The sequence below is a fragment of the Bos mutus genome, chromosome 2 (genome assembly GCF_027580195.1).
Source record: "Bos mutus isolate GX-2022 chromosome 2, NWIPB_WYAK_1.1, whole genome shotgun sequence".
Classification (NCBI taxonomy): Eukaryota; Metazoa; Chordata; class Mammalia; order Artiodactyla; family Bovidae; genus Bos; species Bos mutus.
Genome location: NC_091618.1, coordinates 86,751,317 through 86,768,712, shown reverse-complemented (window position 1 = coordinate 86,768,712; position 17,396 = coordinate 86,751,317). Strand labels below are relative to the sequence as shown.

Here is a 17,396-nt window from a genome sequence, read left to right as displayed (position 1 = left end):
TTAAAAATTTATTTTATATTGTTTTATGAAATATTTATATATACTTTTGTGACATGACATGAGTGTATGCTCAGTCATGTCCAACTCTTTGCTATCCCATGAACTGCAGTCCACCAGGCTACTCTGTCCATAGGATTTTCCAGGCAAGAATACAGGAGTGGGTTGCCATTTTCTACTCAGGAGATCTTCTCTACCCAGGATAGTCAAGTGTATAATTTTCTTTTTGATTGCTTTTAATGTTGGATAGCATTTCAAATTATAAAACTTTTAATGTTGTCTTTTTCATACTATAGATATTGCTGATTTCAATTAAGTGTTCTGTGCTTAAGTAGAATAAGTATGTTCAGATGTACAACTTTAATTTTTATCTTTAGTTTCTTTCTTCAAAGAATATCCTATTACACACTGTTGTTAACGGTTCAGTTCAGTTCAGTTGCTCAGTTGTGTCAGACTCTTTGCGACCCCATGAACTGCAGCATTCTAGGCCTCCCTGTCTATCACCAACTCCTGGAGTTCACCCAAATCCATGTCCATTGAATGGGTGATGTCATCCAACCATCTCATCCTCTGTTATCCCCTTCTCCTCCTGCCTTCAATTTTTCCTAGCATCAGGATCTTTTCCAATGAGTCAGCTCTTTGCATCAGATAGCCAAAGTATTGGAGTTTCAGCTTCAACATCAGTCCTTCCAATGAACACCCAGGACTGATCTCCTTTAGGATGGACTGGTTGGATTTCCTTGCAGTCCAACGGACTCTCAAGAGTCTTCTCCAACACCACAGTTCAAAAGCATCAATTCTTTGGCACTCAGCTTTCTTTATAGTCCAACTCTCACATCCATACATGACCACTGGAAAAACCATAGCCTTGACTAGATGGACCTTGTTGACAAAGTAATGTCTCTGCTTTTTAATATGTTGTCTAGGTTGGTCATAACTTTCCTTCCAAGGAGTAATTGTCTTTTAATTCCATGGCTGCAATCACCATCTGCAGTGATTTTGGAGCCCAGAAAAATAAAGTCAGACACTGTTTCCACTGTTTTCCCATCTATTTGCCATGAAGTGCTGGGACCGGATGCCATGATCTTAGTTTTCTGAATATTGAGCTTTAAGCCAACTTTTTCACTTTCTTCTTTCAATTTCATCAAGAAGCTCTTTAGTTCTTCACTTTCTGCCATAAGGGTGGTGTCATCTGCATCAGATCAGATCAGATCAGTAACTCAGTTGTGTCCGACTCTTTGCGACCCCATGAATCGCAGCATGCCAGGCCTCCCTGTCCATCACCAACTCCCGGAGTTCACTCAGACTCACGTCCATCGAGTCAGTGATGCCCTCCAGCCATCTCATCCTCTGTCGTCCCCTTCTCCTCCTACCCTCAATCCCTCCCAGCATCAGAGTCTTTTCAAATGAGTCAAAGCGTTTCTCATGATGTACTCTACATATAAGTTAAATAAACAAGGTAACAATATACAGCCTTTTCCTATTTGGAACCAGTCTGTTGTTCCATGTCCAGTTTTAACTGTTGCTTCCTGACCTGCATACAAATTTCTCAAGAGGCAGATCAGGTGTTCTGGTATTCCCATCTCTTACAGAATTTTCCACAGTTTATTGTGATCCACACAGTCAAAGGCTTTGGCATAGTCAATAAAGCAGAAATAGATGTTTTTCTGGAACTCTCTTGCTTTTTCCATGATCCAGCAGATGTTGGCAATTTGATCTCTGGTTCCTCTGCCTTTTCTTTTTTTTTTTTTTAATTTTTTTTTTCCTCTGCCTTTTCTAAAACCAGCTTGAACATCAGGAAGTTCACGGTTCACATATTGCTGAAGCCTGGCTTGGAGAATTTTGAGCATTACTTTACTAGCGTGTGAGATGAGTGCAATTGTGCGGTAGTTTGAGCATTCTTTGGCATTCCTTTCTTTGGGATTGGAATGAGGTTATTGATATTTCTCCCGGCAATCTTGATTCCAGCTTGTGCTTCCTCCAGCCCAGCATTTCTCGTGATGTACTCTGCATAGAAGTTAAATAAGCAGGGTGACAGTATACAGCCTTGACGTACTCCTTTTCCTATTTGGAACCAGTCTATTGTTCCATGTCCAGTTCTAACTGTTGTTTCCTGACCTGCATACAGGTTTCTCAAGAGGCAGGTCAGGTGGTCTGGTATTCCTGTCTCTTTCAGAATTTTCCACAGTTTATTGTGATCCACACAGTCAAAGGCTTTGGCATAGTCAATAAAGCAAAAATAGATGTTTTTCTGGAACTCTCTTGCTTTTTCGATGATCCAGCAGATGTTGGCAATTTGATCTCTGGTTCCTCTGCCTTTTCTAAAACCAGCTTGTACATCTGGAAGTTCATGGTTCACATATTGCTGAAGCCTGGCTTGGAGAATTTTGAGCATTACTTTACTAGTGTGTGAGATGAGTGCAACTGTGCAGTAGTGAACATTCTTTGGCATTGCCTTTCTTTGAGATTGGAATGAAAACTGACATTTTCCAGTCTTGTGGCCACTACTGACTGTTCCAGATTTGCTGGCATATTGAGTGCAGCATTTTCACAGCATCATCTTTCAGGATTTGAAATAGCTCAACTGGAATTCCATCACCTCCACTCACTTTGTTTGTAGTGACCCTTCCTAAGGCCCACTTGACTTCACATTCCAGGATGTCTGGCTCTAGGTGAGTGATCACACCATCATGATTATCTGGGTCATGAAGATCTTTTTTGTACAGTTCTATGTATTTTTGCCACCTCTTTGTAATATCTTCTGCTTCTATTAGTTCCTTACCATTTATGTCCTTTTTTGTTAACAGTTCAATTCAGTTCAGTTCAGTCCAGTCACTCAGTCACGTTTGACTCTTTGTGACCCCATGAATCACAGCACACCAGGCCTCCCTGTCCATCTCCAACTCCCAGAGTTCACTCAGACTCACGTCCATCAAGTCAGTGATGCCATCCAGCCATCTCATCCTCTGTCGTCCCCTTCTCCTCCTGCCCCCAATCCCTTCCAGCATCAGAGTCTTTTCCAATGAGTCAGCTCTTTGCATTAGGTGGCCAAAACTGGAGTTTCAGCTTTAGCATAATTCCTTCCAAAGAAATCCCAGGGCTGATCTCCTTCAGAATGGACTGGTTGGATCTCCTTGTAGTCCAAGGGACTCTCAAGTCTTCGCCAACACCACAGTTCAAAAGCATCAATTCTTCGATGCTCAGCCTTCTTCACAGTCCAACTCTCACATTCATACATGACCACAGGAAAAACCATAGCCTTGACTAGACGGACCTTTGTTGGCAAAGTAATGTCTCTGCTTTTGAATATGCTATCTAGGTTGGTCATAACTTTCCTTCCAAGGAGTAAGCATCTTTTAATTTCATGGCTGCAGTTACCTTCCTTTAAATACAATTTTAAAATATTTTATATGCAATTATCATTAAATAGTAATTAATGATCCTCATACAATTTTTAGACTTGGTAAGATTCTTTTCCCCTCCTCTATCTCTGGAGAAGGAAATGTCAACCCACTCCAGTACGCTTGCCTAGAAAATTCCATGGATGGAGGAGCCTGGTGGGCTACAGTCCACGGGGTAGGTGCTAAATTGTTTTTTGTTCAGAGTAAATAGGATGCTATCCATTTTGCATTTCAAGCCAACTGTAGCCCATTTGTCCCATAGATCTGTCATCAAACACAGCTAAGATTTCAGCTTTAACTTATCTAAATATAGGCTTACTGTGAGTGACAAGATCCTAGTAAATGGCATTCTCTGCCACCCTCTTTGAAATTGTTTCTAGTAGGATGACTCATGGCTTTTCTTTGCCCTAGAAAAAGTTTAATTACACCAGGGACTTCATTGAGTAAAAGCTTCATTGACAGATCAGCTGCTACCCTGCCGACTTGGATTGTTATTCTGCTGTCTGGAGATCACACAGTATTTACTTTTTTAACACTGACCATTCAAAGGGAATTTCAACTGGATTTTTATGCAGTCTGATGCTGTCAGTTGGAAAACAATTGAAAATTCAGAAACATAGATAGAGATATCTTGGTTTCTTGGTTAGATCCCACCAAGAATAATAAATCCTAAGAATTCTCATCACAAAAAAAATGTATTTTTTTCTTTTTTCTTTTATTTTGTATCTGTACAAGATGAGAGATTTTCACTAAAATTACAATGATAATTTGTTCATGATGTATGTAAGACGAATCATTATGCTGTACACTGTAAACTTTTACTTTATATCAATTATATTGCAATAAATCTGGAAGAAAAATAAAGAGCTTTGATATTTGGAAGAATAAAAAAAAAGCTTTACCTTTTGATTTTAGTCACCTAATGAAGGCATACACAAACAGAGCTTTGATGTATTTGGCAATGTAATTATGACACCTTGAGATATGAGTCTTCTTAAGGAAACTGGATCCTTTGGTTCTATTGATGACAACTCTGCTGTCTCAATTTACATATATAGGTTCTTGTTCAAAAGGCTACCTAGTAGCTAGAAATGGTGGTGAAGTCTCCATTCTAGCCTTCAGTGCAGGTATCTGTTGTAAAGTGATCTTTCTTTGCCTTGCCTGACTGTCACATCCTCATTTCACACTTGGAGCCTCATGCATTTTGAGTGTATGCTAAGTTGAAAAGTGATTCCAGGGAGGAGGATTACGTTTCTCCTTAGCATGTTTTCAGAGAGGTTAGGATCCTTTCTTCCCCACAGATGGGGAACACAGGAGGCTTCTTGGTGATAGGTTTTACGATTGATAAGGCTAGCACTGCCTCACTTACTCTAGTATTTTCATGGGTGGGAAAAGTTTCGGGGAGCAGGTTAAAAAATCATGTAAATCTTTAATCAAGAAAACTGTCCTCTCCTTTAATCTGTCTTGATTGTTACTTTCCTGTCAGCTCCTCACTTTCTGTCCCAGTGTTCTTGAAGGATTAACTGTTCTTGCTTTTGAAAACCAGAGATGTAGAATCAATCATGTTCCAGATTTTACTGTTTCATTTGGCTCTTATAAATCAATTCAAGTGGGTAGAGATACAAGCTGGATTCTTTATTATATGTTTATTACTATTATCTTCCTTTTTATTTTGATTTTAAGAGAATTTAAAACTAGAAAAAGAATTCATAGGCCCCTTCTGTAAGTGCCATGGGCTCCAGGCATTGTACCTAATGAATAAATAGACCCAGCCCTCATCTATCTGACCTAATACATTGCTCTTTGTTCCATCATTTAGTCTGTAGCCTTTGCCTAGGGACAAGCCCAGACTTTGCTCAATCCTGCAAACCATTTCATGTGGAATGTTGCTATGACAATCAGCTGCCAACTAATGCTATATTTTCACTGGGAAAGACCACCCAGAACCATGGCTCTGCTACCTAACTAAACACTGTGACTTTCTATGAACTTCTAGTGCCTTGACCAGCCCTTAAATCCACCCCCCTTGGATTCTGACTCAGGTCTGCAGTACATGTGAGTCATGTTAGCTCTGTTACTTCTACCACTAAATTATTTTCCAAAGGAGCTAGTCCTACAGACAGTCTCTCTTGAGCCTGACTTTCTTCCCTCCCTCTTTCACTGGTATTGTAGCATGCCTTACTGAGAAAGGTATTAGTTACTGACTGCTGGCAAGATGATGCTAAAACAAGTAGGCTATTATGAGCACAATTTGTATCTTAAAAACAATTTTCCCCTTCTTTGTAGTAATTTAAGCCTGAAGTAGAGCCTACTGTTCTCTGCTACTTTACTATTCAACTTCCTATGATTGTGGTTTTCATTCTGTCTGCCTTCTGATGGATAAGGATAAGAGGTTTATGGAAGCTTCCTGATGGGAATGACTGATTGAAGGGGAAATTGGATCTTGTTCAGATGGGTGGGGCCATGCTCAGTAAATCTTTAATCCAATTTTCTATTGATTGAAGGGGCTGTGTTCCCTTCCTGTTGCTTGACCTGAGGCCAAACTATGGTGGAGGTAATGAAGACAATGATGACCTCCTTCAAAAGGCCCCATGCACGCACTGCTGCACTCAGTGCTTCTGACCCTGCAGCAGGCCAGCGCCAACCTCTCCATGCCTTCACCAGAGACTCCTGGACACTCATGGGCATGACTGGGTCAGTTTCTTGTGGGATCACTGATCCTTTCTCCCGGGTCCTAGTGCACAGAAGATTTTATTTGTGCCCTCCAAGAGTCTGTTTCCCCAGTCCTGTGTAAGTTCTGGTGGTTCTATGGTGGGGTTAATGGCGACCTCCTCCAAGAGGGCTTATGCCACACCCAGGTCTGCTGCACCCAGAGCCGCTGCAACAGGCCACTGCTGACCTATACCTCCACAGGAGACCCTCAGACACAGTTCTGGCCCACTCTCTGTGGGTTGGGCATGTGTTTCATGCCTTTCCCAGGTCTGAGCAGCTCAGGCAACCAGGTGATTGGTGAGCACACTCTCCCAGGTTGGCAGTGCACCTTAATCACCTCCCTGGTCCTGGCCACTTGGTTTCCTGGGTGCGCCATGAGAGCACTGTCTCAGGTGTGCCATATGTCTCCTCTGGAGAGCTGGTCTCAGGCTGAGGTTCTCCTGGAGGATGTCAACTGTACAGGATCCCAGGAAGACGTGGTTAGCAGCCGGGAGCCTGCTCACAGTTTGGTGGAAGATGCCATCTCGGGCTGAGATTGTACCAGCCCTGGCCTTCTGGCTCTGCTGTCACAAGGATGCCTCTCTGCCTCCTGGTGGGGAGGGGCTGGTACACAGCTAGTTAGCTCTCCTTTGGTATTCACTGAATCCTTTGTTCTGTGAGCAGGCAAGACTGTATGTTAGGTTGTTAGCTTAGAGCCTTTCATGGGAAAGTTCCCTTTTCTGCCATTGCGGTTAGGTGTATATTCTGTGGGGTTTTTTCTCCTAGTTATGTTGCCTTCTGAGATTCCAAAACTCCCTACAGACCTGCCTGTGAGAGGGTTTCCTACTATGTGAAAACTTCTCCTCCTTCACGACTCCCTCCAAAGGACAGGTCTCTGTCCCTCACTCTTTTGTGTCTCTTTTATATTTTATCCTACCTCATTTCAAAGAGAATGGGCTGCCTTTCTGGGTTTGTGGTGTCCTCTGCCAGTGTTCAGATGTTGTTTTGTGGAAGTTTCTCAGCATTCAAATGATCTTTTGATGAATTTGTGGATAAGAAAGTGGTCTCCTGGTCCTATTCCTCCACCATCTTGGCAGCATTCTGCCATTTGAATGCAGAGTTCCAAAGAATAGCAAGGAGAGATAAGAAAGCCTTCATCACTGAGGAAGGAAAACAATAGAGTGGGAAAGACTAGAGATCTTGTCCAGAAAGTTAGAGATACTAAGATGGGCTCGATAAAGGACAGAAATGGTATGGACCTAACAGAAGCAGAAAATATTATGAAGAGGTGGCAAGAATACACAGAAGAACTGTGCAAAAAAGATCTTCACGACCCAGATATTCATGATGGTGTGATCACTCACCTAGAGCCAGACATCCTGGAATGTGAAGTCAAGTGGGCCTTAGGAAGCTTCATTATGAACAAAGCTAGTGGAGGTGATGGAATTCCAGCTGAGCTATTTCAAATCCTAAAAGATGATGTTGTGAAAGTGCTGCACTCAACAGTCCAGCAAATCTGGAACAGTCAGTAGTGGCCACAGGACTGGAAAAGGTCAGTTTTCATTCCAATCCCAAAGAAAGGCAATGCCAAAGAATGTTCAAACTACCACACAATTGTACTCATCTCACATGCTAGCAAAGTAATGCTCAAAATTCTCCAAGCCAGGCTTTAAGAGTACATGAACAGTGAAATTCCAGATGTTCAAGATGGATTAAGAAAAGTCAGAGGAACCAGAGATCAAATTGCCAATATCTGTTGGATCATCAAAAAAGCAAGAACATTCCAGAGAAATACCTACTTCTGCTCTATTGACTACGCCAAAGCCTTTGACTGTGTGGATCAGAACAACCTGTGGAAAGTTCTACAAGAGAAGGGGATACCAGACCACCTTACTGCCTCCTGAGAAATGTTTATGCAAGTCAAGAAGCAACAGTTAGGACTGGACATGGAACAACAGACTGGTTCCAAATTGGGAAAGGAGTATGTCAAGGATGTATATTGTCACCTGGCTTATTTAACGTCTATGAAGAGTACATTATGTGAAATGCCAGACTGGATGAAGCACAAGCTGGAATCAAGATTGCCAGGAGAAATATCAATAACCTCAGATATGCAGATGACACCACCCTTATGGCAGAAAGTGAAGAGGAACTAAAAAGCCTCTTGATGAAAGTGAAAGAGGAGAGTGAAAAAGTTGGCTTAAAGCTCAACATTCAGAAAACTAAGATCATGGCATCTGGTCCCATCACTTCATGGGAAACAGATGGGGAAACAGAGGAAACAGTGTCAGACTTTATTTTTGGGGGGCTCCAAAACCACTGCAGATGGTGATTGTGGCCATGAAATTAAAAGACACTTACTCTTTGGAAGGAAAGTTATGACCAACCTAGATAGCATATTCAAAAGCAGAGACATTATTTTGGCAACAAAAGTCCATCTAGTCAAGGCTATGTTTTTTCCAGTGGTCATGTATGGATGTGAGAGTTGGACTCTGAAGAAAGTTGAGCGCTGAAGAATTGATGCTTTTGAACTGTGGTGTTGGAGAACTCTTGAGAGTCCCTTGGACTGCAAGGAGATCCAACCAGTCCATTCTCAAGGAGATCAGCCCTGGGATTTCTTTGGAATGAATGATGCTGAAGCTGAAACTCCAGTACTTTGGCCACCTCATGTGAAAAGTTGACTCATTGGAAAAGACTCTGATGCTGGGAGGGATTGGGGGCAGGAGGAGTAGGGGACGACAGAGGATGAGATGGCTGGATGGCATCGACTCGATGGACATGGGTTTGAGTGAACTCCGGGAGTTGGTGATGGACAGGGAGGCCTGGCGTACTGCAATTCATGGGGTCACAAGGAATCGGACATGACTGAGTGACCGAACTGAACTGAACTATAATTGCTGTCATAGTCTGCTTCCTGAATTCTCTGCCATGAACAGCATTTCATATGGGCTATGGTGATGTATATTCAAAAGCAGAGACATTACTTTGCCAACAAAGGTTCGTCTAGTCAAGGCTATGGTTTTTCCTGTGGTCATGTATGAATGTGAGAGTTGGACTGTGAAGAAGGCTGAGTGCCGAAGAATTGATGCTTTTGAACTGTGGTGTTGGAGAAGACTCTTGAGAGTCCCTTGGACTGCAAGGAGATCCAACCAGTCCATCCTAAAGGAGATCAGTCCTGGGTGTTCATTGCTAGGACTGATGTTGAAGCTGAAACTCCAGTACTTTGGCCACCTGATGAGAAGAGTTGACTCACTGGAAAAGACTCTGATGCTGGGAGGGATTGGGGGCAGGAGGAGAAGGGAACCACAGAAGATGAGATGGCTGGATGGCATCATTGACTCGATGGACGTGAGTCTCATTGAACTCCGGGAGTTGGTGATGGACAGGGAGGCCTGGCGTGCTGTGATTCATGGGGTCGCAGAGTGGGACACGACTGAACAACTGATCTGATCTGATGGTGATGTAGGTTGTGAGAGGAAGATTTTACCCTCTATTTACTTCAGAACATCTTTTCTTTGCTGGGATCTGAGGTTAAAACAGCTCTTTTATTACAAAGTGCCAGAAAATTTCCTATGTAATACACTAAATATCTTTCTGGCAAGACCATCTCAGGGTGTAACTACTACCTGGTAGAGCCAGCTAAAACAGCGTCTGAAATACAGAAGCCTCCTGTGACCTGGACCCTGACAATCTGGTCCCATTCATTGTAATTAAAGCATTTCTCTCTCTTTTTTTTCTGCATAGAGCTTGGGATGGGGAAGACACTATTGTCTCCTCCCATTTACAAGGAAAAAGTATGCCATATTTTGGATATTTTTATGTAACAACAGAGACAACTTTGCACATTAAAGTTTTCTACCAAAAGCTCTTTAATTTGAATGGAATTTAAATACTTCTTCTGACATGTCCCATGATTTTTTAAATCACTGATAGGTTTTTGCATTTAAATCAGATTCAGTTATGAAAATACCTTTTCCCTTCCATAAATATCAGAAGCCTCTGCTAACTATTTGTTTGGAAAAAAACTTGAAGGAGATCCTCTTTATATACTTATTCATATTGTATATTATACACTCATACGTTTATTTACTTATGCTTTTATATAGAATTGAGTCTTCTTATAAGGTGTGTTAGTGAAATGGTTGATCAGCAATCACATTTCCAGATGGAAGGTTTATGGCTAAAGAAATATTTGTTCTCATGTTCAAGAGACCTCCACATGTCCCTGCAGCCCTTATAGTGACTTCATGCATAAATGGGATAACCTTTAGTTGATTAAAATATTTCATTAGTCTGAACATATCTCTCCTTGACCTTGTCTAATAATGAAGGTATTAATTTCTTTCCTTAGATCCTTCAATCATGGACAAAGGGATAGTCAATAAATTATATGATTTTGAGGAATGCAGTGGAAGGAATTTTTAAATCTCTGTGGCACACAAAACAGTGTTGCTTTTTCTAATTGTCATGGCCTTCTTTCCTGTGACATTTAGAACTGAGATTTAGGCAGCACAGGGTATTGATATTTAGTGAGACATATTCCACATCAGTGTTATTTCTTTACATCAGTAGATCACCAAATCCTGTTTTCACATGAACTGTGAGATAAGGATAGTTTTACATATTTTTAAACCAAAAGAAAAATAGTATTTTATCATTATCATTGTTTACTCACTAAATCATGCCCAATTCTTTTGCAACCCCTTGGGCTATAGCCCGCCAGGCTGCTATATCCATAGGATTTCACAGGCAAGAATACTGGAGTGGGCTGCTATTTCCTTCTCCAGGAGATCGTCCCAACTCAGGGATGGAACCCGCACCTCCTGCTTTGCAGGTGGATTCTTTACCACCGAGCCACCTGGGAATCCTAATATTTTATTACATGTGAAAATTATATGAAATTCAAATTTCTGTGTTCATAAATAGGTTGTATTTTATTTATTTAAACTTTTTATTTTGTATTGGGGTATAGCCAATTAGCAATGTTGTGATAGTTTCAGGTGAACAATGAGGGGACTCATCTATAAATATACATGTATCCATTCTCTGCCCAACCCCCCTCCCATCCAGGCTGCCAAATAACGTGGAAAAGAGTTCCCTGTGCTATACACTAGGTCCTTGTTGGTTATCCATTTTTTTAAAAAAACATTTATTTTTTAATTGAAGTATAATTGCTTTACAGAATTTTGTTTTCTGTCAAACATCAACATGAATCAGCCATAGGTATACACATGTCCCCTCCCTCTTGAACCTCCCTCCCATCTACCTCTCTATTCCACCCCTTTAAGTTGATACAGAGCCCCTGTTTGAGTTCCCTGAGACATACAGTAAATTCCCATTGGCTATCTATTTTACATATGGTAATGTAAGTTTCCATGTTATTCTCTCCATACATCTCACCCTCTCCTCCCCTTTCCTTGTGTCCATAAGTCTGTTCTCTATGTCTGTTTCTGCATTGCTGCCTTACAAATAAATTAATCTTTATAGATTCCATATATATATTCCATATATATGCATTAGCATATGATATTTCTCTTTCTTTCTGACTTACTTCACTCTGTATAGTAGGCTCTAGGTTCATCCACTTCATTAGAACTGACTCAAATGCATTACTTTTAATGACTGAGTAATATTCCATTGCGTATATGTACCACAACTCCTTTATCCATTTATCTGTTGATCTGTCCGTCTGTTGATGGACATTTAGGTTGCTCTCATACTCTAGCTATTGCAAATAGTGCTGCAATGAACATTGTGGTACATGTGTCTTTTTCAATTCTGGTTTCTTTAGAGCATATGCCTAGGTGTGGGATTGCTGGGTCATGTGATGATTTTATTCCTAGTTTTTTATGGAATATCCATAGCATCTCCCATAGTGGCTGTATCAATCTACATTCCCACCAACAGTGCTAGAGGGTTCTCTTTTCTCTACATCCTCTCCAGCATTTACTGTTTGTAGACTTTTTATGATGACCATTCTGACCGGTATAAGGTGATATCTCATTGTAGTTTTGATTTGCATTTCTCTAATAATAAATGATGTTGAGCATCTTTTTATGTGTTTCTTGTTTTCTATGAAGAAATGTCTGTTTTGGTCTTTTTTCCCCACTTTTTGATTGGCTTGTTTTTGTGGTATTGAGTTGTATGAGCTGCTTGTATATTTTGGAAATTAATCCTTTGTCAGTTGTTTCATTTGCTATTATTCTCTTTCATTCTGAGGATTGTCTTTTCACCTTGCTTGTAGCTTCCTTCACTGTGAAAAAGCTTTGAAGTTTAACCAGGTCCTGCTTGTTTACTCTTGTTTTTTTTTCCATTACTCTAGGAGGTGGGTCATAGAGGATCTTGCTTTGATTTATGTCATTGACTGTTCTGCCTATGTTTTCCTCTAAGAGTTTTACAGTTTCTGGTCTTACATTTAGGTCTTTAATCCATTTTGAGTTTATCTTTGTGTATGGTATTAGGAAGTGTTCTAATTTCATTCTTTCGCATGTAGCTGTCCAGTTTTCCCAGAACCACTAGTTGAAGAGGCTATCTTTGTCCCATTGTATGTTCTTGCCTCCTTTGTCAAAAGTAAGATACCCTTTTTAGGTGTGTGAGTTTATTTTTGGGCTTTTTATCTTGTTCCATTGTTCTATATTTCTGTTTTTATGCCAGTACTATACTGTCTAGATGACTGTAGCTTTGTAGTATAATCTGAAGTCAGGAAGGTTGATTGCTCCAGCTCCATTCTTTCTCAAGACTGCTTTGGTTATTCAGGATCTTCTGTGTTTCCATATGATTTGTGAAATTTTTTGTTCTAGTTCTGTGAAAAATGTCATTGGTAATTTGATAGGGATTGCTTTGAATCTGTAGATTGTATTTGGTAGTATAAACATTTTCACAGTATTGATTCTTCCTACCCAGGAACATGGAATATCTCTCCATCTGTTTATGTCATCTGATTTCTTTCATCAGTGTCTTGTAATTTTCTGTATGCAGTTCTTTTTTCCTCTTAGGTAGGTTTATTTCTAGATATTTTATTATTTTTGTTGCAATGGTGAATGGGATTGATTCTTTAAATTTCTTTTTCAATTTTTCATTGTTAGTATATAGAAATGCAAGTAATTTCTGTTATTGATTTTGTATCCTGAGTCTTTGCTAAATTCACTGATTAGTTCTAGTAATTTTCTGATAGTATCTTTATGGTTTCTATGTATAGTATCATGTCATCCACAAACAGAATTTTACTTCTTCTTTTCCAATCTGGATTCCTTTTATATCTTTTTCTTCTCTGATTGCTGTGGCTAGAACTTCCAAAACTACGTTGACTAATATTGGTGAGAGTGGACACCCTTGTCTTGTTCCTGGTCTTAGGGGGATTTCTGTTTTTCACCATTGAGAATGTTTGCTGTGCACTTATCATATATGGCATTTACTATGTTGAGGTAGGTTCTTTCTATGCCCATTTTTAAAGAGTTTTAATCATAAATGGGTGCTGAATTTTGTCAAAGGCTTTTTCTGCATCTATTGAGATTATCATTTGGTTTTTACCTTTCAATTTCTTAATATGGTATATCACATTGATTGATTTGGGTATATCGAAGAATCCTTGCATCCCTGGAATAAACCCAACTTGATCATGGTGTGTGAGCTTCTTAATGTGTTGTTGAATTCTGTTTGCTAAAGTTTTGTTGAGGATTTTTGCATCTATGTTCATCAGTGATATCGACCTGTAATTTTCCTTTTTGTGTGTTGTCTTTGTTTAGTTTTGGTATTAGGGTGATGGTGGCCTTGTAGAATGAGTTTGGAATTGGAATACAATCGCATTCATCCATTACATGCCCATAGCTGCTTTCATGATACAATGGCAAAATTGAGTAGTTGTGACAGAGACTGCAAAGTCTAAAAATCTCTGGCTCTCTATAGAATTTTACTGACTCCAGCTTTAGATAGCTAAGTATGCTTAAAATAATAACCCTACTGAAAAACTTAACCCTCTTGGTAACTACGGAATCCATAGTTTTCAAATCATCCCATATGTAGGATTTTTACTACTAGAGGACAAGAAGAATGCTGGTATTTCTCCCACCATGAGGGCCATAGCTGGGAAGATGACGAAATCCTGTGAAATTGTTTAGAGTTCATGTTATTGTTTGGTTATCAAGTATAGCCTGTGGCATGGCTCCTTGTATTTGACAGTACTTCTGAATGTCTTCAAAACTTTATATAGGATCTTTTACTGGCTTCTAAGTGGAACAACAGCATGAAAGGGAGCTAAATCATTGTTTGCTTCAGATGAAGTTGATTGCATCATGTGCCTTATGAAGTAATGACTACTGTGGAATAGACTCCACTACCACCCAAGTCCATTTTCTGGGTGAAAGATGAAGTAATCAATGGATATAGTATGAATATATTTTCCCTCATCTTTGCACTCAAAATGGGCACCAGCAAGTATGAGAACAGGTGTTTCCATTATGATCTTATCCAGGACACTTGATTCTTGATGGACAATTGCACACAATATCTTTATTTGTTTTTTTTCTCTTTGCAATCTAGTTCCCAGCAGGAAATTTACTGAGCTGCCAACTTGTGATCATCTAATTGACTCAGAAAGAATCTGAATGAGTTTCTAAATATTCAACTGAAATCAATTGTGTCTCTTTTTATTTTAGGCCCCAGGCAGATTGAAATTGAGACAATAAATGGAAACACCTCATTCTGAAAGAATGAGTTTGCCACTTTACAGTGAGCATCACATACATACACTCACATATACACTCATGTGCACACACATACACACATTTGTAAAGTTTTACATTCAGGAAGAATGCATGACTGGATATATGTTTGGCATCTTAAATCTCTGGCTTTTTGAGATCCATGATTGCAACAATTAGGAGAACATTTAATTCAATAGAAGGAAATATTGAGGACTGTTGGCAGTAGTAGAGAGCTATGGTTAATACATAGCTCAATGTTGTCATGTTTTGCCGTGTGAATTTCTACCCCAAAATCTTGAGACTCTCATTTTTTTTTTTTTTTTTTTGGACTCTTATTTTCCATTTTACTCATGAAAAATTTTTTCCCAAGGTTCATCTATTCATGCACATTTTATGTTTAAATGTTTTCATTAAATTCCAATTTGTGTGAAATAGAAACAACAAGAATTTCAAACAGCATTGTTATGGGTTTAGTAGCCCATCTGCCATTCTATCCTCTTTTCCTAACAGTTAGAGAAGAAACAACTGTGAGAATAAACAAAGTGTTTAACACCACCTCTCAATGTTAGAATTCTAACTATGAACTGAACCTTCAGGAAGGAGGGATCTGAATGTTCAGTTTTTACTGTGCTATGTAATCATGATGAGCACTATTAGAAAGTGTGATTAGAGGTGAAGCATCGTAGCATAAATTCCAATGAACATCCCATGATTAAACAAACACTCCATGAGCTATTGTTTTCAGGGGGAGGTTTAATGGTGTGACCAGAAGTCTTCTGGTGCAGGGCAGAGAAAGACCTATTTCATTTCAGATTCTTACAAAGGAGGTTCTCTTTTCAGCAATGAGTCCAACAAACCCCAGCCCTGTCCCTTCGAAAGGAAGAGAGGAGACTGAGGAGCTGTAAGAACACAGACAAGGACAACAGTCTGATTACATTTGGAGAAAAGTTCTTTCTGACTCAAGCAGGAAGCCGGCATTTGGCAAACCACGTTGGAGGGAGGAAGGTCAGTATGGAACAATTCAAGACAAAGCTTGAAGGACCTTTGTTCCCAGGCCTAGTTTATGCCCTTAGACAGATAAAAGCCAAATGGAATGGAGAACTGTGGGGGACCCACGAAAAATAGAATTTGAACAATGAATGAAACGGGTTTGTTTGCATGCTGGACAAGATGCACTGGCTAAGGGGTATTTTCAGGTGCAGCTCACTGGAAGTTGATACCATACCATTGCTTAATGGTCATAGCTGTGTGTGGTTATGCTAAGTTGTGTGCTGTGTGCTTAGTCGCTAAGTTGTGTCTGACTCTTTATGACCTCACGGAATGTAGCGTGCCAGGTTCCTTTGTCCATGGAGTTTTACAGGCAAGAATACTGGGGTGGGTTGCCATTTACTTCTCCAGGGGATCTTCCAGACCCAGGGATCAAAACAAATCTCTTGCGTCTCCTGCATTGGCAAAAGGATTTGTTACTACTCCACCACCTGGGAAACTCTATTCTAAGTTAAATGTATTCAAAATGAAAGATATTTTTCCTTTGACAATAAGAGGATGTTAATGTTAATAAGGGATTGGGGGCAGGAGGAGAAGGGGACGACAGAGAATGAGATGGCTGGATGGCATCATTGACTCGATGAACGTGAGTCTCAGTGAACTCTGGGAGTTGGTGATGAACAGGGAGGCCTGGCGTGCTGCGATTCATGGGGTCGCAAAGAGTCGGACACGACTGAACGACTGATCTGATCTGATCTGAAGACTATGTATAGACTATGTATTCTTAAGTGAGAATATTCTAAACATTCTTTTCCACTGTCTTCAAAATGACTGCACAAAAGAATCTGCCTCCAGTCCCATCACAGATATTGTAGATGAAAAACAAAGCAAACCAAAACCACTGTATTTATTTATTTATTATTAATTTTTATTGGAGTATAGTTGCTTTACAGTGTTGTATTAGTTTCTGCTGTACAGCAAAGTGAATCAACTGTATATATACATATATCCCCTCTTTTTTGGATTTCCTTCTCATTCAGGCACCACAGAGCATTGAATAGAGTTCCCTTTACTATACAGTAGGTTCTCATTAGTTATCTATTTTATACATAGTAGGGTATATACGCCAATTCCAACCTCCCAATTCATCCCACCACCCTTCCCCACTTTGTATCCATACATTTGTTTTCCATGTATCTGTCTCTATTTCTTCTTTGTAAATAAGTTCATCTGAGACATTTTTCTAGATTCCATATATAAGTGATATTATATGATGTTTGCAGCAGCATATGATGTTTGATTTCCTCTTTCTGACTTACTTCACTCTATATGACAGTCGATCTACATCTCTGGAAATAGCCCAAATTTGTTCTTTTATCTGGTTAAGTAATATTCCATTGCATATGTATATACCACATCTTCTTTAGCCATTCCTCTGTTGATGAACATTTAGGTTATTTTTATGTCTTGGCTATTGTAAATAGTACTGCAATGAATACTGGGGCACATGTATCTTTTTGAATTATGGTTTTCTTTGGGTATATACCTATGAGTAGGATTGCTGGGTCATATGTAGTTCTAGTTTTAGTTTTTAAAGGCACTTCTATGTTGTTCTGCA

At 39.8% G+C, this 17,396-nt stretch overlaps 1 long non-coding RNA gene across 1 annotated transcript in view; it reads left to right on the top strand.

The window, feature by feature from the left end:
* LOC138990225 (uncharacterized) overlaps positions 1-15,766 on the top strand; it is a 235,351-nt gene extending 219,585 nt beyond the window's left edge. The window contains exon 3 of the long non-coding RNA XR_011466345.1: positions 15,632-15,766. This is a non-coding gene — a long non-coding RNA (uncharacterized lncRNA). The remainder of the gene's footprint in view (positions 1-15,631) is intronic.
* The last annotated feature ends 1,630 nt before the right edge of the window (positions 15,767-17,396 follow it).